This window comes from Balaenoptera borealis (genome assembly GCF_965194805.1).
Source record: "Balaenoptera borealis genome assembly, chromosome: X".
Taxonomy (NCBI): domain Eukaryota; kingdom Metazoa; phylum Chordata; class Mammalia; order Artiodactyla; family Balaenopteridae; genus Balaenoptera; species Balaenoptera borealis.
Window position 1 is genome coordinate 33,419,460 of NC_138881.1, and position 22,670 is coordinate 33,442,129.

General features: G+C 41.7%; 2 long non-coding RNA genes across 2 annotated transcripts in view; both read right to left on the reverse strand.

Annotated features, from left to right (window-relative positions):
• LOC309621193 overlaps positions 1 to 10,693 on the reverse strand; it is a 30,194-nt gene extending 19,501 nt beyond the window's left edge. The window contains exon 1 of the long non-coding RNA XR_014239807.1: positions 7,755 to 10,693. This is a non-coding gene — a long non-coding RNA (uncharacterized lncRNA). The remainder of the gene's footprint in view (positions 1 to 7,754) is intronic.
• Positions 1 to 22,670, reverse strand: part of LOC309621216 — a 444,919-nt gene that overhangs the window by 419,204 nt on the left and 3,045 nt on the right. The gene's annotated exons all lie outside the window — the stretch shown is intronic.

A 22,670-nucleotide genomic window follows, 5' to 3' on the forward strand; every position in this document is an offset into this window, starting at 1 on the left:
ATGAATTCCAATTTATATTTCATCCGTTTTATGAAATGTTTAGTCAAATTCTGGAATTTAAATTGTACACACAGAATTACAATATTTGGGATCAAGTTACGGATGTGTACTTGAAATAAATAGGTTTGGGAACAAACCCAACGAAGAGCAGACCACTTAACTGGTGGGATAGAAGTAGGCATGAGTATTATTGCCCAAGAGTATTCATTGTGCTGTGGACGTGGGTTAGTATGTTTTACAGTTAAAATGGTCATCAATTCATCCACAACTCCTTCGGGAGGAGGTCAGTGAAGAGAGTTTCTGCCATATTTAAATCTCATCTGTGCTTCACTACAGTCACAAGCAGTATAGTAATTGCTTCTCGGTTGTTTGGCTGAGATGAAGTGTAGTAAAAGTGGTACAGTGATTATGCACATCACCTTCACATGATTCCAGAGGAATGTGTTGTATTTTCCATTTTTATTAAAAGTCTAACATGTCAGATACTTGATTCCATACATGTGTGTGTGTGTGTGTGTGTGTGTGTATATGAATAGCCTTTTATATATGGATATATATCAATAGCTTTTTAATATGTAAGTTTATATATGTATATATGAATATGAACATATATATGCATGTATACACGCACACACACATATATATACATTATATAGAGCCTTGTTTTTCTTTGTTTTGTTTTTTACTTTCAGATCCATTCAAACCAGCTTGCTATATTAGTTTCCTATTGTTGCTGTAACAAAGTACCACAATTTACTGACTGAAAACAACATATACTTATTTTCTTATAGTTCTGGAGGGTCAGAAATGTCTAAAATCTGCAAAAGTCTAAAATCAAGGTGTTGGCAAGGGTGTGTTCTTTCTGGAGACTTCAGGGGAGAATTTGTCTCCTTGCCTTCTCCAATCTTCAGAAGTCTCCTGTATCACTTGGCTAGTGGTCCCTTTCATCCCCTTCCTCACATCACTCCAACCTTTTGCTTCCATTGTTGCATTCCCTCTTCTGTTGCCACACCTCCCGCCGCCTCTCCCCCGTAAGAACCCTTGCGATCACATTTAAGGCCCCACTTAAATAACGCAGGCTCATGTCCCCTCCTCAAGGTCCTGAAAGTAATCACGTCTGCGAAGACCCTTTCACTATGTTAGGTCATATGTTCACGGGTTCCAGGGATTGCGATGTGAATATCTTTGGGGTTCTTTATTCAGTCTACGACACGTGGCTTAATTACAGACTAAAGAACTAATTTCCAAAAGTAAACTGAAAAACTAATCAGGTCAATGTTCTCAACAGGGATGTCTAGAACGCCTAAGCTGTGAAGAATTAAACAGCTAATTTAACTTTTAAAAGCAATTTAAGAATTTTGGTAACGGAGAGTCTCAGATTGAATTCGAGAACTTGTAGCGTATGTGGCTCATTTCTTTTAAAAACAAAATCTATTTAAAACTTAAGAAAACAATCCTCCCTCTCTTCTGCCTTCCCTCTTTCCCTCCTTGCTCTTATCTTCTTCTCACTCTTCTCCCCTTCCTTTTCTCAGTTACACGCCTCTGTAACTTATTTCATGAGTCTATACTGTAAGTTCTTGAGCTTTTATAGTCATTTCTTGTTCAGTTTTGAACTCAATAAGAAATAAAGCCCCAGCTTGATTTTCTCTGTTATCAGTCCTAAATGGAAGGGCAGTACTTACTTGAAAAAAGATGCTAGACTTACATATAAAATATATAACCAAAATAAATATAAGCAGAATAATTTATTTTTCTTGCATCCAGTGAGGAAGTTGCCAGATTGCTCTTTCCCAACGTGGGCCATACATTAGATTAATTAGTTTCACCTCATCCTGTTTATTTCTGGAGCATTTTGGCTCCTCTGAAGTCCCACAGGGCTTTTAGGGCTAATGTTATCAGTCTTTGGGGTGACATTAGTTTTTCTACATTGGGGGCTTATGAGCTATCTCTAGCTTTTTTTTCTATCAGGCAACTAGCATTTGGGATTTTTCTTGCTCTAAGAGATTTCTGCTTATGGCTTATCACTTGCTTTCTTTCCCTTAAAAATATTAACACTATACCTTTTTAACACTTTTACTCTATAGGGGAACAAAATTCCCCACACCAAAATGTGTCTCTTCGACATGCGGATTATTTCAAGCTGAAAACCATCAAGGCCCAAAAGACTCAGGAAGAATCTTTGACCTTCCACCTCACTGCCTAGAAGAATTTAGACAGAAGTCCTGTTCCCAGAATAGAGCTATCACTAGAGATATCTAAAGAACACAGGCTAGATGTAGTGGGGAAACTCAGCAGGGCCCAGAGATCAGGGTCCACTCTGTTTCTGCATCATCTCTGCAAGGCCCAGCAAACATTTGTTTAGCAAACATTTGCTTTTCCATCCCTGTGTGAATTGCCTTCCTCCCCGTTGAAGTTCCAAACCACTGCCCCCAACATCCTCTTTTGTCTTTAGCTGAAGATGGTAGTTAAGGCGAGGGCTTCAGACATGTCGGCAAGTTACTCAATTTTCCTGGGTCTCTCCCATGTCTACATGTTACTCAATTTTTGTTTGACTTTCTGCTGCTAATCTGTCTCATGTCAGATTAATTCTTAGACCAGCCAGAAGAACTCAGAAGGGTAGAGGAAAAATTTTTCCTCTCTGACGCCTCTTCATTCATTTAGTTGCTTCATGCTCTTCTAATATCACTGCCTCAAATCTTCCATTCTCTCCATATCTACAGACTGCCTCCTCAGCTAACCAGCTGTTCATGATTTTGTAACGGGTTTGCCCTCTATCTCCTTACAAATATCATCAAGTTTTCAGTGCATGCATTTTCTAAATTGTAAACAGTGACTGAATGATGGGGCTGAGCAGCGTTTTTCTTTTTGATCTTTTGGGGCATTTTCCGTACACTTTATGTTGTATAAATTCTAGAAAATATGATATATAATATACTAGTATACAATAATATATTAATGTATTATAATTCTAGAAATATATTATTATAATATATATTATAAATTCCAGAAAATATTATGTACTGTATTAAAATAATAATTTCTTCATGAAATGATTGTGACAGAGATATTGGCTCTTTCAGAAAATAGTTTTTGATCATTTCTGCACAAAAATCCTGTATCGTATACAGAAATTGCCATCTATTCCTATATCTTTTGGCTCCTCGCTCCACTTCTCTCCCTCTCTGTATATAGGTATGAAAGGAGCTAAAAAAAACTGTGTCAAACATTTACTCAGTAAAACTGAGGAAAGAGGTTAAACTTCGTTACAATAATACAAAGAACCCCACCAGAGAAACTATGAAAGATCAGCTAAGATAGTCTAAGTTAAAAAAAAAAAAATTAAAACCCAACTGTAACAATGAAACAAACCATGCACAGTAAGTCCCAAATCTGACATAGGGAATACTTTTGAAGGGACAATCAGTAATCAATGGAGAACTTTTCAAGCTTTGGGATTCCTGAATGGATTACATGTAGGCCACTCCCACATGTCAGGGCAGAGAGCCCCACGAGAGAAAGGTCAAAGCCCAGCCCACCGGCCTCCCTGGGGTTGAAGGACAATCAGCATGAGGGTAGCCCCAGCTGCACCAACCCTCAGTGGCAAGCTCTCAGTGCTCCTACCCTCCATATAGGCTGTAGACTACCTTCTTGTATATAAAAGCTACATATCCTATATCTCTTATCGTACAAGAACTACAGACTCCGTATTGCCCTTATAATATAGAGCAGGTTGCTAAAACTACTGAGAAGAGGGAGCAGAAAGAACATCTTCTAAAACACCGCCCCCGCACGCAAATACCAGTCTGTCTATAACTAAAGATATCACTCTTTACTGTAAGTGGGCCCCTTTGCTCCTTTTGGATCAACTGCATAAATACTTTTCTGAGGTAATCTTGATCCTATCAGTATTCTTGTAATATGCAAGAAGTAGCAACTTTCTTGCCCATTAAGAAGAGAAATGTGGACTAAAAACCGTATCTCTTTTTTCCCTCTTGTAGCCTCGATTAAAAGGAGAGCGTCGCACATACGGTGCCATGTGTTCACCGTACCATTTCCTCTTCTTGGACACACACAGAAAGACAACATTCCCAACCTCCCTTGCAGATGGATGGGGAGCATTTCACTGAGTTCTTGCCAATGGAATGGAGACAAAAATGGCACGCCATTTCCAAGTCCGGCTATAAAAAACCTGTGTGCAAGCGACTCTCTGGCTCTTTCTCTCCCTATAGCAGAGGTCATGCAAGCCACGTGTTTACATGGCAACATCACAAGATGGTGGGAACCCGGATCCCTGAGTCACTAAATGGACGAGAGCCCCTGCCAACCCACACCAGACTTTGAGGGAGAAAACCTATACTGTAGTCCAATGTCTTTATCTATAATGACTTAGAATCAAGGTCACAGCCTTTGTGTTTACTTCTCACCTTATGTCTTCTGTTATGCCACTTATTCTTCCTTCAAATATCCTTAATTTATAATATGAATTTCCAAGTAATTATTGTTCTATTTACTTCTTAGTTTTATTTTGCTTTCTTTTGAAAATTCTCTTTTTAAAATATTTAAATAGCTTATAGAAAAGTTATATTTGGTAGGCCCACTTTTAAAAGCTAGGCCGACTATTTTTATTATAATATCCCACTAGCAAAAACACCATAGAAACTTTTACAGTCACAAAGTTCATTTTATAGTTGTCATATTTGAAATCACACAGAGCTATCAGTTTTGCTATTAGTACAGCTGAGTAGCCCTACTAGATCCAACCCTGCCACAGGAAACAATTTAAGATGCTGGAAAAAAAATACCAAAAATAATATAAGACAAACAGTGACTGGGAGGCATAGGAGAATAAACAAAAACAGTAGATCTTGGAGGGCATTCGAAACTCGGAAGAAGGAACAGAGCACAGTACCAGTTTTCCATCCATTAGACTGAGGAAAAAACAAAGATATCTCTACCTGGAGTGGCTAAAACTCAGAAAATCTGCAGAATTTCTGGCCTGAAGAAATAGAGGATAGAATCCAGGGCAACCACAGCCACTGGAAAGCAAGGGAGTGACAATGTAAAGGAGAAAAAGAAACGAAATTGAGTTATTTGTAGTGAGGTGGATGGAGTTAGAGTCTGTCATACAGAGTGAAGTAAGTCAGAAAGAGAAAAACAAATACAGTATGCTAACACATATATATGGAATCTAAGGGGGAAAAAAAAAAAAAGGTCATGAAGAACCTAGGGGCAAGACGGGAATAAAGACACAGACCTGCTAGAGAATGGACTTGAGGATATGGGGAGGGGGAAGGGTAAGCTGGGACAAAGTGAGAGAGTGGCATGGACATATATACACTACCAAACGTAAAATAGATAGCTAGTGGGAAGCAGCCGCATAGCACAGGGAGATCAGCTCCGTGCTTTGTGACCACCTAGAGGGGTGGGATAGGGAGGGTGGGACGGAGGGAGATGCAAGAAGGAAGAGATATGGGAACATATGTATATGTATAACTGATTCACTTTGTTATAAAGCAGAAACTGGCACACCATTGTAAAGCAATTATACTCCAATAAAGATGTTTAAAAAAATAAAATAAAAAATAAAGGAGACAAGGGGGGGCGGTGCATCGATTTCTCTCTACAAATTTTGCTCAGTTCTGCGGCTGACCCCTGAACTGCACAGGTGCTAAGGTAGGCTCAAATTAACACAGCTAAATCTAAGAGAGCTGAAATCTGAGATGTTGCCACCTCAGGAGATTCAGACCATGAAGTCTGAAACCAACCAAATGACATACCCGACTTAAAAACAAACAAACAAGCAAAATATCAAAATCAACTCTTCAGGAGACTATAGCAGAATCCAGAGACTCCATGATATAACATTCACAATATTCAGGGTAAAATCCAAAATTACACAACAAAACAGGAGAACGTGGCCCAATTTTTAGGAGAACAGATAATCAACAGAGATCAATCCTGCGATGACTCAGCTGTCCAAATTATTAGGCAAGGATATTAAAGGAGCTATTTTCATTATGCTCAGGGAAGTAAATAAAAATACCCTCACAATGAATATACAGACAGGGACTCTCAGCAAAGAAGTACGAACTATAAATAGAACCCAGTGGAAATTCTAGAACTGAAATCAGATAGAGTTGCAGTCCACCTCTCCATTACGAATTACAAAGTAAAATTAATTTTTTATAACACAGCTGTAAACAAAGAAGAACAAAGAGCATTGCTCAGCACCCAGCTCCAAGTCGTTACTGCCTGACAGTGTACCCTGAGAAGAATTCAGGATGAAAAACAGGATGAGGCAGTCTGTGCTTTGGAAAAAACCAAGCCCCTTAGATAGTTAGACCCATACATAGAAAAGCACTAAAATCATTAACCTGAGATACCTGTTCTTTGTGAATAGCAGTCATCTCTTACCAAGATGCATGCTTGACTGCACAGATTCCCTAGCCAAAAATCATATATAAACTAGGCTTCTTCCTCTTCCTCTTCAGAGCAGTTCCCTCAGAACTACTGAGAGGCTGTCTCCTGGGCAACCGTCCCCAGTAAGGTCTTGACATGTACACACTGCTATATTTAAAATGGATAACCAACAAGGACCTGCTCTGTAGCACAGGGAACTCTGCTCAATATTTTGTAACAACCTAATTGGGAAGAAAAATTTGAAAAAGAACAGATACATGTAATATCTATAACTGAATCACTCTGTTGTACACCTGAAACTAACACAACATTGTTAATCAACTATACCCCAGTATAAAATAAAAAGTTAAAAACAAACACCAAACTCACAACCCTTATATGGTGCATTTTTCTTCAAGTCGGCCTATCAACAAAAGGAGCAAAGTGCCCCCATCACCCCCTCCACTTTTCTCCAAATTCCTTTTATGAAGTAAGCATTGAGAAGAGCCTGAGGGTGTGGGGAGAAAAATATAAGTAAGGAATAATGGATTCACTTCCCTTCCTTAAAGGAGTTTATAGTCTTAGAAATAATTTTGTGAAGCCAAATCTACTCACCTTTATCATGAGGAATGTAACAGAAATAAAAATACCTTTGTTACAAATGATTTATATACTCTAACTGGACCGAGAGTATTGGAAAATAATCCTTTTTGAGACAATATTAAAGTTCTTTGATAGACATAGTTACTTGTCACATCACTTCTATTTTAACGACAGATCATTTCAATAGGCTTCACGTTGCAATGAGAGTAACTCCATGCCATCTCTAGTCCTCAAACTGTTCATTACTCTCACTATCTTTCTTCTGTTTAACCTTATCCTCTTGCAACTTTCTGGCAAAACCCATTGCCCCTTAAGGCCAGTCTTTTACCATTTCTTCCATTAAGAAATCTTCAGTTTGTGGAGAAAAAAGTAAAGTTAATTACAAAGTAGTCAGTGGGTGGCAAGCGGGAAAACAAGGGAGGCCGATGCTGAAGATGCATAAATGTTACAGGAATCGTAGCGGAAAGGAAGAGCGTTTCAAACCATACTCTCAATAGATGAAATATCTTTCTTAAATTATTACTCATATTCTGGAAATACCCTGTGAAACTATATGAAACGTGTTAAACGCTGTCTTAACATTGTATTTCATGCATTCTGAAAAATCACACTGCTTTAAAGGATGAGGAAAAAAACTACAGTGATGCTTAGAAGATGTACATGGCACTGCGTTGTCGTTTTCTAACATTTCATACTGTGTTACAGGATCTCTTCATGACATATTTATTATGAAATTGACATTTCAATCGTACCTGATGCCAGGCATTGGCATTTTAATCCTGTCAGGCATCTTTTCTTTTCATGTGATGATCTCAGTGAACGCTCTGCTTTGTTCTTTTCTTTTGTTTTCAATTCCATTTCAAAACATACTGTGTGAATGTTTTTTCTTCCTTTGTTCACAAATATTTAACAGCCCCCCAGTACCTAAAAAGAAGAGTAGATAAAACACATACTGTTATTGTAGTGAAGGTAATGTTATTGTAATTTTAAAAGACAGCATTCACAAAGCACAAGGCGCAAAAAATTTTTAAAAGAAGAAAAAACCATTAAAAAATAACAAACAAGCAAAAAAGACAACATTTGTTAATAACATGATCCCTCTATCTCTGCCCACTTTCTCCCTTGGCTGATATTTTTAAAAGTCCACAGGAGATCGTCATATGGCTTCTTGGATTTTTTTTTTCTTTTTGTCACAAATCTCAGAACAAAGAATAATTGTGCCCCAAGGCTAAAGGAACAATGACATTTCTGCTTACTTTTCTTTAAAAGTGAACTATTGTTTCTGCTGTGTGCATTCACTGCCTTCCTGATTCTCTTCCAGAGCTTCTTACTGTGTAAAATGTTTGTTGCGGGCTGATGTATTGAAATCAAAGATTGCAAATACATTTGGAGTTTTATTTATCTGGTCAGAACAGGGGCAAGACATCATCTTTCTACAACCTTCTGATGAAACACATGTACTTAGTACTGCTTTTCAAACTAAAGCCTGTGGATGTAAAATGCCTGTAGAAAGTAGCTGTGCTGAAAGGTTTCCAAGACCATCCCCACATTCAGAGTTTCACTAGAAGGGCTCACGGGACTCAGCATATAGTGGCACACATGGCTAAGATTTATTACGGTGATACAGTATGGATATACAGCCAGATCACGAGGGGAAAAGACACAAGCAGAATCTAGAGGAATCCACATGCAGGCTTCCTTTTACTCTCTTCCTGTTACTAAACCAAATTTGGGTCCGCGTGCCCACTGAGCAGCAAAGCCAGTCTACTGACACCAGCTGTGGTAAAGGAAAGTACAGCATTTATTTGCAGGACACCAAGCAAGGAGAATGGGCAGCTCATGCTCAAAAGACCAGAACTCCTTGGTGGCTTTCAGGGGAGGGTTTTTGAAGGCAACATTTGGGGTGAGGGCTGCAGGATGCAAGACTTTCTTCTGATTGGTTGGCGGTGAGGTAACAGGGTGATGTTTCGGTAACCTTAATCAATCATCAAACTTCTGGTTCCAGTCAGTCTGAGGTCTACTTGCTTGTGGTCAGCGTGTAGTCACCATCCTCCGCCTGGGTGGGGAGTCTTAGTTTTCGCAGAACAACTCAAACGTATACGTCAGATTATTATTATGTGGATCTCTTGAGGAGGAACTAAGACTCTGTTTTACTGCTGAACTATATTGCTTAAGCTGTCATTACTTTTCTTGCTTGACTACTTTTCCTTTGTTTCTGCATTCCCTCACTTCACTAATTAGCAAATGTTTGAGTCTGCTCTTTGGAACTCAAGAAGGGTCTAGGAGGCTAAAGCCTTTTTCTACAGACAAGAAATGGGGGACACAGAGAGGCTTTTCTACCAGGGAGCGCCCACAGGGTCCTACTTGGTTTCATTCCTCCCACGACGGGTCACTCAGAGCGCACTCTTCCCCCAGCAACAAAAATGCAGCAACACGTGTGTGATGTTACTGCCCTGGGACGCCCATTAGAGACTTAGCATTTGGGCTTTTCACTGGGGGCTGGTCACGTAGGTACCCTCTGTCAATCATATATCAAAATTCCCCCCAGAAGGAAAGCAGAGTTCAGCAGGAACTACACTGCACAAACCACTTAGACACAGTGAGTCACCCTTATCAGTTCTGCGACTGGTGGGAACCCTCCCAAAATCCACGTTCCCAGATGCCAGGCAAGGTCCAACCTTACTAACAGACCATTCTTAGGAAAGCAGTCTCAGGCATGTTATCTTAACTCTTTTCTGCATAGTGGCTAACCAAGCTAGCCTTGCAAATAGAACATTTTTGAACACCAGCAACCTACCTAAAAATAAATGCCCTTTATACTGTAGCCTACCTACCGCAGCAAAGTTACTGTAATAGCAATTTATTTTCTGGTTACAAATAGAGATTTTCCAATGTAATTTATCAGCCTTTCTTTATGAAGGAAATGTAAACTGAAAAGCCACAATAAGAAACAAGTGATCTTACATTCTCCCGTCCACGGTCTCATCAACCAGCTTGTCAAGGTATTCAATTAACAGGATGTTGGAATTAATCAGAGTTAAAATGGGGTTTCTCTCTGATCCTGTTGAAAACTAAAAGCCTATTATGACACGTTTGGCCACTCTAAGTCTCTCGGCAGGCCTGGAGGTTCATGTGTTAATAGGTGAGTTGAAGCTATTGCACATTCCTTGCTGTTCATCTCTACTTTTACTAAAGAAGCCTTTGACATACCTACCAGTTTAACCCAATTTTTTAAATAGTTGTTTTTCCTTTAATATTAAGAATTCAGCTGCTTATCTACAAGCACAACTGTTTTCTTCATCCGTTTAGCCTACAGAAGCCTGCTACTCCCTACTTATATACTTTAAACATAGATATCGTCGTATTGGACTCATTCTACTAGTGCGGGTAGGTGATCATTATGCTTTTGGGTAAATTATACCTACTCTTAACTCATTGGGATGTATTTTTATCTGGCCCTAAGTAATCCTGTTTTTGTTTTATATATTCAGGGATTCCATGTGGATAGGTTCAGTTCGATAATCAAAATGGTCTTATTTCACTTTGGGGGGGCTTGGTCAGCACCTGAGCATAGAGTGGTATTAGGAGCACCGACTCTGGTGCCCAGGGAGACTAGGATTTGCATGCTCTCTCTGCCACTTACTGTGTGACCCTGGTTAAGTCTCTTAGCCTCTCCTCAATCTCTAAAATTGTAAAATGCGGGGTGGCGGGGGATAATAGCACCTCCTTCTGAGCATTGAAAGGATTAAATAAGTATACAAAACTTAGTAACTTAAGATATTGTTTATTATTATTCTCATTTCATGGCTGTGGATAATTCAGAGTTGGCTTTAAATGCAAACACTGAATTATACAGCTGGAATTACCAAGGTTAACTTAAAAGAAAAACGACTGTAGTCCATGCTTACCACCTAGTAAACTTGATAGACTTTCTCAAAAATATATTTCCTTAGTTAAATTTTAAGTAGTTACTTTGAATTAAAGCAATTGGAATACATATATGCATACACTGAACACCAGGAACAAAAGACATTACAGAAAAATACACTTTAGGAATTATATATCTACAAATGTAGGATAATACAAATAACTCAGGGAGAAAAATTCCACTTATCTATTGTCCTAAAATCAAAATGAGACTGATTTTTTTTTTTTTTTTTTGGCTGTGTTGGGTCTTCGTTTCCGCGCAAGGGCTTTCTCTAGTTGCGGCGAGCGGGGGCCACTCTTCATCGCGGTGCGTGGGCCTCTCACTATCGCGGCCTCTCCCGTTGCGGAGCACAGGCTCCAGACGCGCAGGCTAAGTAGTTGTGGCTCACGGGCCCAGTTGCTCCGCGGCATGTGGGATCTTCCCAGACCAGGGCTCGAATCCGTGTCCCCTGCATTGGCAGGCAGATTCTCAACCACTGCGCCACCAGGGGAGCCCAAGACTGATCTTTCTATGCAGTTCTTTCTTAGACAACTGAAGTGTCTGAAAATTGTATCATTCTGCTTATGGTGACGGTTTTGAAAAAGTATACTAATCATGTAAATATTACATGAAGGACTTCCCCGGTGGTCCAGTGGTTAAGACTGCATGCTCCCAATGCAGGGGCACATGTTTGATCCCTGGTCGAAGAACTGAGGTCCCGCATGCCACACGGTGCGGCCAAAAAAAAAGGGAGTTAAGACTGCAAAAACTGACTTGATATAACTTGCACTTGGGGTTGAGATGATTCACTTCGGGTTGATTTGTGTACTTGTACTGTTAAATATGAAATATTTTTCATTATTTCTTTTGAAGCAATAGTTTACAATGTTTATAGTTTTTAGGATATTACTTCAAAGATTAAATGTACCCTGTGGAAGTTAAACATAGACAGCTGACTTGCTTTAGCCAAAGGAATGTGAGGAGAAGTGGCTGATTTCTGGGCTGCAGCTTTAAGAGCGAGTACATGATTTGCCTCCTGACCTTTTTCTTTATTTTGTTTATCCTATTTTTAAGCTTTACTTTTCTTTTTTTTTCTTTTAATATTTATTTTATCTATTTATTTATTTGGCTGTGCCAGGTCTTAGCGCGGCACATGGGATCTTCGTTGCGGCAGGAGGGATCTTTATTTGCAGCGTGTGTGTGGGCTCTTAGTTGCAGTATGTGGGATCTAGTTCCCAGCATGTGGGATCAAACCCAGGCCCCCTGCATTGGGAGCCCGGAGTCTTAACCACTGGACCCCCAGGGAAGTCCCTCGTGACCTTCTTCATGTGCCATAGTGACAATACAGCAACCCTCCAGATGCTGGCTGCCCTCACAGCCCAAGTCGGCCAGAGAAGAGCGCTATGGAGGAAGGACCCAGCTTCCCCAGGACAGACTGGTTATGTGAGCAAGGAATAAGGCCTTGTTGTCATACATTCTTACAATGCTGGGCTTCCCTGCACAAGACGTTGCCTAACTGACTGACACGGTCTGTACGTTATGTTGGAATGATTTAAAATTTGTTTGTGCTGGTTTCTACTGTTTACATTTCTAGATGCTAAAAGGCCACATTTTCAGGTCATTAAGGTAATTCTTTGCTATTCTTTCACTCTCCTACCATTTCATTAAGGAACTCACGGTCAGTCAGAGAAGACAAGGAGGTACACTATGAATGCAGATGGGATGTGGCCTCTGGGGAACTACTTCACCTCCGATCCATGGCGTCTGTCTTCTCCCCTAGTTATGGCCACCAGGCATGTGGTACATACTGGGTGAAGGACGGGAAGTGTGAGAAGTAAGAGATCCAGGGCAGGGCAAACAGCCACCACAACAGCAATAAGAATTTTCATATCTGCTGTGCGCCTCTTCTAGGTGGGGCGCGGTTGTAAGCACTTGCCATTTACGAACTCAGTCAGCCCTTAGAGCCACCCAGTGAGCTAAGGACTATTATATCTGTATGTTGCAGATGAGACGCTGAGGTGCTAAGCGACCTGCCCAAGCTTACAGAGTCTGGAAACGGCAGAGCTGGGCGGGCAGGCAGCTCTCAAGGAACAAGTTTCAGGAGTTGCTACTTGGGTATGTCAAAACTTGAAGACAAAACATCAAGAAAAGCCATTTCTTTTGGTCATGGGGCTTCCAGGCCAACCAAAGAACAAAACAAAGGAAAACAAAAGCCAAAGCATACCGCCTCGGTGAAAAGGGAGTCAATCAGCATTTAGCAAAGAAAGAAAAAGAGGACAAAGCCTCAATTCCTTTAACAGGGCCCACGCCTCTCTTTATGAAGCCCAGCCAATGTCTGAGTTCAACCGTGTCCTTGACCTTTTCCACTCCCTCCGCCTCAAGCATTTACTCACAATAAATTCTTTCACTCTCTGATGGTCTGGGCCACTTGCCAGCCCCACATCCAAGTTCAATCAAAGGAGAAGCTCACTGTAGAGAGACAGGGCTCACTGTGGCTGTTTAGACCCTTACTCTTATTCAGCACCAGCCATTTAGCAGCCAAATTGGTAACTCGGCCCTCCACACCCTGGGTCATGAGTGAAACGCTGACAGACCTGAAGGGCTTCAGCTGAACGACTTAGGAATACATTCAGCTCAGGCTGGGACCGTGAAGTGAACGCTCTTTCCTCCGTGGCTTTCACCAGGACCAGAGAAACGCTGAACTTGATCAGAATCTCTTGGGGAATGCTTTTCAAATTTTAAATATTCTTGCCCCTGGGCACTAAGTATAGCCCTAGATTACTGAAGTTGGAAAATGTTCCCAGAGGTTCCGGGCAACAAAAACTCCCATTCTAGAGGAAATGTTCAAGTATGATGTGTTAAGGAACTGCGTCTTGCGTATAAATTTCCAGAGGAAACAATTCTGTGCTCACGTCTTCTTAGAAAATCACGGTGTTATGCGTGAAAGGTAATTGAGAACGTCCGTGATATTTTAACCTTACGCCCTTACCTCCTGCAGATAATGCGTCTCTTTCCGTTTCTTGTGCAGTGTGATGGCTAAACAGAAGGGGACCCCAACCAGGGAGCAAGCCCGTTTCCTTTCTCTCCATTATCTTGAGAGCAGCCTAATCTTCAGAAAGGGGAACCACTTGGAATCCCTTTGAAATCCCTTTTGGACTCCTTCCAGCCTGCATCAGAATCACCTGGAGGGCATGTTAAAACACGGACACACCTGGGCCCTATCCCTAGCGTTTCTGATTCAATAGGTCGGGAATGGGGCCCAAGAACTGACGCTTCTAACAAGTTCCCAGGTGACGCTGATGGGTCTAGGGCTCACACTTGGAGAACCACCGCCTTTGACCTATCCTAGCTCCAGAGAGGAGTTACTGCGGCAGTTTCAGAATCATCACCCACATGTCCCTTGTCACAATTCACATCTATCTGGCGGGCCTCAGTTACGTGGGATCCTCCCACCTCCACTTCCCGGGTGCACCGTTTCGATAATTATGCTCCCGTGCGGGAGTTTTCTAAGCCCTGTGCACGTCCTCCTACCCATTTCCCCCGTCTTGCAAATCAGAGACTTGGAGACATACTGTTGACATCGAATTTTGCTATTTACTAAACACTCTGCTGGTAGGAAGGAATGAAGCTACTGTGTACCAGCCAGGAGCCGGAGGCCCCTCACAAATCAGTTCTCACCAAATGAGTTTACTTTTTAAGTCCAGCCCAAGGTTCTGCCCACCCATTCTACCACCTTCGCAGGCATCATTTGGGGAGCTGCAGGGCAGGGAGGCCCTCATACTCACAAGTACAAACACCTCAAGTGCCTGACAGTAAACATTTTGAAGAGAGATTCAAATATACACTTTCAAAAGCAGGAGGAGTGTGACAGGCAGAATTCTTACAGGTGACTCCCCCAAGAGTCCCCTTGCCTGGTTATTCAACCCAATACTAATCTAGGTGCTGCCGTGAAGGGGCTTTGCAGATGTAGTTAACCTGCTTATTACAGTTATTACAGTTTATTACAATTACCACTTCGTCAATAACTGATTAACAGCGATTACAATACGGAGAATATGCTGGGCTATCTACGTGGGCCCATTATAAACAAATGAATCCAGAGAAACAAAAGAGGAAGGCTGAAAAGTCAGTCAGACAGGTGCAGCAGCAGAGGAGAATGGAGGAGAGACGCCAGGGAGGGACAGGTCAGGGAGATTCCAATTGGGAGAGGAAGTCGACCCACTCTTGCTGGCTTTGAAGGTAAAAAGGGACCACAAACCAAGGAATGCGGGCAGCTTCCAGGAGCTGTAAACGACTCCCAGACAACAGCCGGCAAGGAAATGGGGGCGTCAGTCCTAAAGCAGCATGGAACTGAATCCCTCTAAAAACCTGAATGTGCCTGGCAGGGGAATAGCTCTCAGAGCCTCCACCTAAGTGCCCAGGCCAGCCAATACTTTGATTTCAGCTTTGTGGGACCCAGAGTAGAAAAACCCGCTGATCCAACCCATACTTTTGACCTGCAGAACTGTGAGATGATGAATTTGTGTTGTTTTGAGCTGCTAAGCTTGTGGCCAGCTGCTAGGTCAGCAATAGAAAACTAATACAGGGAATAAGAGAAATCAAAGTGAAAGATATATTTTAAAAGATATTCAAGAATATATTCTGAAACAAGGGAAAGTCACAGATTAACAAGGCAAAGAGAAGGGGAGCCACAGTCTCCATTAAGAAAAGGATGATTCTGAATATACGTAAAGGCTTCAAAGGGTTCATTCAAGAGAGTAAAGCATTAAGGATCCTTTTTTTTTTTTTTTGATGTGGACCATTTTAAAAGTCTTTACTGAGGGCTTCCCTGGTGGCGCAGTGGTTAAGAATCCGCCCGCCACTGCAGGAGACACAGGTTCGAGCTCTGGTCCGGGAAGATCCCACATGCCATGGAGCAACCAAGCCCGTGCGCCACAACTACTGAGCCTGTGCTCTAGAGCCCACGAGCCACAACTACTGAGCCCACAAGCCACAACTACTGAGCCCACGTGCCACAGCTACTGAAGCCCACTTGCCAAGAGCCCCTGCTCCGCAACAAGAGAAGCCACCGCAGTGAGAAGCCCGCGCACCGCAACGAAGAGTAGCCCCTGCTCGTCGCAACTAGAGAAGAGCCCACGTGCAGCAACGAAGACCCAACGCGGCCAAAAATAAATAAAATTAAATAAGTAAATAAATACTAAAAAAATAAAGTCTTTATTGAATTTGTTACAATATTGCTTCTGTTTTATGTTTTTTGACCACGAGGCATGTGGGATCTTAGCTCCCCGACCAGGGATCGAAGCCGCACCCCCTGCGTGGGAAGACGAAGTCTTAACCGCTGGACCGCCAGGGAAGTCCCAAGGATCCTTTTCATTAGCTGAGTTTTTAACTGAACGTGTGATTACCTGGCTGCTACCCCAGTTTCTAAAGCTAGATTTCTGTTTTGGATGCTATTCAACATTTCTGCTCTGGTCAACTTTCTAGTCCCCAAGGCTTCTTGCAGGAGCAGAGACTCCACTGTGCTCTTTGTAGGAAACTGGTACCCTGCTCCTGCATATCAGAGACTGATGGACTGTAGCCCAAAGACTGACCTTCCAGCTGCCAGCTGCTCTTCTATACCACCATTTCTGAGCCTCAGCTGCTTTATCCTGGTGAGCGCTCTGATTTTTTCCCCAGTCCTGACGATTTGCCTGAACCACAACTAGAAAAGGTTCTACCCGTGAGGGAGCAGCCTCTCAATTAAGATACAGTTACTGAGCCTCTCCTCTGTGTACAGTGACCATAAATCTAATCATCTAACACTTTGCACAGTGAAGGGAGTGCCGTTAATAATCACACCAGGACCTCAGGCATAACTGGGACGGTCCTGGCAAACCAGTAATGGATGCTCAACCTGGCTATATTCCAAGTGCTATTCCAGGGGCTTGGACTCGAGCGGTGAACAGCATATCAAGGTAAAACTCAATGCCTTCTTGGAGCTTACGTTGTACACAGTAGGAAAGACAGACGATACGACAATCAAGAAAGATAATCTAGAATGTTAAATGATGACACAGGGCTATGGGACAATGAAAGCAGAGAAAAGTTATACATAGGCATACGTGTGTGAGTGCATATATATAGGTATATATGTGTGAGTGCGGTGTCTGGAGGGTGCTAATTAAAATGTAGCAGTCAGGGTAAGCCTCCGTGAGAAGGTGACTTCTAGCAGAGATTTGTGGAAGACGAGGGAGGGTGCCTTGAGGAAATCTGGGGGAAGAGAATTCCAGGCAGAAGAGACAGCCAATGCAAGGGACCAGAGGAGGGTATGGGCTTGGTGTGTCCTAGGCCCAGCAAGAAGACCAGTGTGGTCCAAGTGGATGGAGCGAGGGGGGTGGAGAGTAATAGAAGAGGCTGGAGAGGCAAGAGGCGGGCATGGGTCCGATCGAGGAGGGCTTTGGGGGCCATTGTGAAGACTCTGTCTTTCCTCTGAGTGAAATGAGAACCCAACGGAACGTGCGAAGCCGTGGCGTGACATGATCTGATTCCGGTTTCAACAGGGTCCCTCGGCCTGCTGTGTGGGCGCCAGGACAAAGGCAGTAAGACTAGTGTCTTATTCACTTGGATAACAAAGTAACAAACCTCATAAGCCCTCATAGGCCCTGGCACGTGTGGCCCCTCCCTCGGCCCCCACAAGCCATCAGCGCCCATTGGAGGCCCCCTCCTGCCAGTTCAGCACGCTGTGAACAGAAAGCTACAGCTCTCTGACAACTGGCAAGGCTCAGTATCAGACATGAACCAAAGCTACAAATAGGTCTGTAAAATATAAATGAAGAACAAACATGGTTAACCACCCCGACAGCTGATCCTCACAGGGGATACCTACTCTGGACATTAAAATTTCCCTAGAATTGCCGTGCAAAATATGTAAGCATCCCAGGGTACGTGCTAAGCCAAGCAGAAAACATCATGACTGAATCTTTCTTTTGTTTCAGCGAGAAGGAGAAGCGTGACCTCTCATCCAGCCTCTCACACAGTGACAGAAGCTGCTCGAAGCCGCCCACAGCCGGGGGAAGACACAAGAAACATAGCTATTAACTCTAACTTAATTTGCTGTTGACAAGGAGGAAGATTTTTCCTGAAACGTGAAGTTCTGAGACAGAAGCGAAATTAACATGTCAGGATCCTGCCGCCATCCCCTCCTGCACCGTGATGGAAATGGAGCCCTGGGTGCTACCCTATCATGCAGGTGTGGAAAAATGATCCTCACTTCTCAGGTGAGAAAAGAAGAAAAAGAAAAAAAATAGCTAAACAAATTCAGGCAGAAAAGAAGTTAATAAATAATCATTTCAAACGTTTGGCTTCTATCCAATGCTCACAGCATTCCACATTTTCTGCTGTACTCATTTTCCTCACTGTTCTAAATAATGACCACCATAGAATTCTCTGGTTCCCTGAACCGAGAGCCATGCGTCTGAGAAGCTTTATTTCAAAGGCAGCTTTTGTCTTTTGTCCTGCAGTCATTCAACTATAAAAATCATCCTGTCCTTTTTCTGTAGGAAGAACCTGCAACCTCTGGGCAGGGGGTATATGGGAAAAGTCTGTACCTTTCTCAATTTTTCTGCGAACCTAAAACTGCTCTAAAAAAATCGTCTTAAAAGAAAAATCCTCACACAATCCAAAAAGAAGAATATGCGTCCACCAACTACAACTAGACCCTACAATATTTCCCTGGGCCTTTTCAATCAAAGAGTCACATTTTCTCCACACTTTCACATTTTGGGGCACAGAGGATCATGTTGATATTAAGTCTCTACAAGGCACAGTAAAGGGTGTCAACCAAAAAAAGTAATAATAATAATGCAGGAGGCTGCAGATAAGGAAAGTGTTTATCTGGGGTCTTAAGAGTTGCAATTTGGGAGACCCCCACATTCGGGTAACCCCTAAAGAATGTTCTGGGGAAGAGAAAGAGTCAGGGGCTTATAGAGACAAAAAGCCACACGATGGTTGGTTAAAAGTTGCCTGGAGAGAACGGTGACTGACTCTGACTTGAGCCAGAAAATATTTGTCCTTAAGGAACACAAGTTGTTTTAGGGTAGGGGTCCGTTAATAGACAGACCGTCACGAGTTATTTTAGGGTCACGGTCGGATAAGTATCTTGAGTTTCTGGCAGGTGTTCTGGGAGGCTTCATCAGGTCAAAAGATCAGATTCCATCCAGGCTGAGAAATGCATAAGTCACACTTCCTTAATGGCCTCCCGGCTCCATTATAGAGAGCTCTCTTACCAATAGTGACTCCATCTTGATTTTCATTTCACTTAAGGTCCTAGAAGTTGTTATCCTTTTGGTTTAGAAGAGCATTGTGTGTGTGTGTGTGTGTGTGTGTGTGTGTGTGTGTGTGTTACCTAAGTAAATGATTCACAGGTTTTGATATAAGGAGTGTTTCATTCATTTAACAAATATTTATTGAGTACATTCTTGTGGAGGGGCAGGCAATTAGCTTGAAGCATAATAACCTGATTGTTTGTTGATAGTGTCTATCATCTATCTATTCCTTGATCAATCATTATCAATCTATCTACTTTAGAGTGTGAAAGATGCTACAAAAAGGAGACAACGAAAGTGGAATAAGAAGTTTCAGGAGTGTGTATAGATATGGACGTCATATCCAAAAGGAGAGGAGGACAGGACAGGGAGGGCCTTATGGAGAAGGTGAATATTTTTTCTTTCTTCTTCACTGAAGTATAGTTGATTTACAATGTTTTGTTAGTTTCTGCTGTACAGCAAAGTGATTCAGTTATACATATACATTTTAAAAATACTCTTTTCCATTACAGTTTACCTCAGGATATTGAATATAGTTCCCTGGGAATGAGAATTTTGAGAAAAGACTTCTGAAAGGGGAAGAAGCAAGCAATGTGGATGTTTGGAGGAAGAGGGCTCCAGGCAGGGGGACCAGTGCAGAGACCAGGGAATGACAGAATTGTCTGAGGAATGGTGAGAAGGCCAGCATGGCAGGAGCTCAGGGCAAGTGTGTGGGGACTGGGGCCCAAGGGTAATGGAATACATGTCAGAGCATGGACAGATCTAGGTTTCGTGGGGCCTGAATCTTGCACAATTAAAAGAAAGAATTGGGAGGGACCTTCAAGATGGTGGAGGAGTAAGACGTGGAGATCACCTTCCTCCCCACAAATACATCAAAAATACATCTATGTGTGGAACAACTCCTACAGAACACCTACTGAATGTGGGCAGAAGACCTCAGACTTCCCGAAAGATGCCCGCAGGTGACCTACACGCAGAGGCGGGGCTAATCCAAAGCTGAACCCCGGGAGCTGTGCGAACAAAGACGAGAAAGGGAAATCTCTCCCAGCAGCCTCAGCAGCAGCAGATTAAATCTACACAATCACCTTGATGTACCCTGCATCTGTGGAATACCTGAATAGACAACGAATCATCCCCAAATTGAGGCAGTAGACTTTGGGAGCAACTGTACACTTGGGGTTTGCTTTCTGCATCTAATTTGTTTCTGGTTTTATGTTTATTTTAGTTTAGTATTTAGAGCTTATTATCATTGGTACATTTGTTTATTGCTTTGGTTGCTCTCTTCCTTTTATATATATATATATTTTATTTTTTTCCTTTTTCTCTTTTTGTGAGTGTGTAAGTTTATGCTTCTTTGTGTGATTCTGTCTGTATAGCTTTGCTTTTACCATTTGTCCTAGGGTTCTGTCTGTCCTTTTTTCTTTTTTTTTCTCTTCTTAGTATAGTTTTTAGCACTTGTTATCATTGGTGGATTTCTTTTTTGGTTTGGTTGTTCACATCAAGTATCTTTTCCGACCACAATGCTACGAGACTAGATATCAATTCCAGGAAAAATACCGTAAAAATACAAACACATGGAGGCTAAACAATACGCTACTAAATAACCAAGAGATCATGAAGAAATCAAAGAGGAAATCAAAAAATACCTAGAAACAAATGACAATGGAAACACGACGACCCAAAACCTATGGGATGCAGCAAAAGCAGTTCTAAGAGGGAAGTTTATACCAATACAATCTTACCTCAGAAACAAGAAACATCTCAAATAAATAACCTAACCTTACACCTAAAACAATTAGAGAAAGAAGAACAAAAAAACCCCAAAGTTAGCAGAAGGAAAGAAATCATAAAGATCAGATCAGAAATCAATGAAAAAGAAATGAAAGAAACAATAGCAAAGATCAGTAAAACTTAAAAGCTGGTTCCTTGAGAAGATAAAGAAAATTGATAAACCATTAGCCAGACTCAACAAGAGAAAAAGGGAGAAGACTCAAATCAATGGAATTAGAAATGAAAAAGGAGAAGTAACAACTGACACTGCAGAAGTACAAAGGATCATGAGAGATTACTACAAGCAACTCTATGCCAATAAAATGGACAACCTGGAAGAAATGGACAAATTCTTAGAAAAGCACAACCTTCTGAGACGGAACCAGGAAGAAACAGAAAATATAAACAGACCAATCAGAAGCACTGAAATTGAAACTGTGATTAAAAATCTTCCAAGAAACAGAAGCCCAGGACCGGATGGCTTCACAGGCGAATTCTATCAAACATTTAGAGAAGAGCTAACACCTATCCTTCTCAGACTCTTCCAAAATATGCAGAGGGAGGAACACGCCTAAACTCATTCTACGAGGCCAACATCACCCTGATACCAAAACCAGACAAAGATGTCACAAAGAAAGAAAACTACAGGCCAATATCACTGATGAACATACATGCAAAGATCCTCAACAAAATACTAGCAAACAGAATCCAACAGCACATTAAAAGGATCATACACCATGAACAAGTGGGGTTTATCCCAGGAATGCAAGGATTCTTCAATATACACAAATCAATCAATCTGATACACGATAGTAACAAACTGAAGGATAAAAACCAAATGATCATCTCAATAGATGCAGAAAAAGCTTTCGACAAAATTCAACACCCATTTATGATAAAAGCCCTGCAGAAAGTAGGCAGAGAGGGAACTTACCTCAACAATCATAAAGGCCATGTATGACAAACCCACAGCCAACATCGTGCTCAATGGTGAAAAACTGAAACCATTTCCACTAAGATCAGGAACAAGACAAGGTTGCCCACTCTCACCACTATTATTCAACATACTTTTGGAAGTTTTAGCCACAGCAATCAGAGAAGAAAAAGAAATAAAAGGAATCCAAATTGGAAAAGAAGAAGTAAAGCTGTCACTGTTTGCAGATGACATGATGTTATACACAGAGAATCCTAAAGATGCAGACCTACTAGAGAATGGACTTGAGGACACAGGGAGTGGGAAGGGTAAGCTGGGACAAAGTGAGAGAGTGGCATGGACTTATATATACTACCAAATGTAAAATACATAGGTAGTGGGAAGCAGCCACATAGCACAGGGAGATCAGCTCGGTGCTTTGTGACCACCTAGAGGGGTGGGATAGGGAGGGTGGGAGGGAGACGCAAGATGGAGGGGATATGGGGATATATGTGTATGTATGTATAGCTGATTCACTTTGTTATAAAGCAGAAACTAACACACCATTGTAAAGCAATTATACTCCAATAAAGGTGTTAGAAAAAAAAAAGAATTCAAAGGCAGAAATACAAAATTAGGCACAAAATCAAAGATTTATGTAGAATGAAAAAGGAAACTGCAATATATTACAGACCTTAAAAAGCCAACCAACACCACACACATGGAGAATCCTGAAGTATGGGGTGGCGTTTATGGCTGCAGTTTCATGTATGCT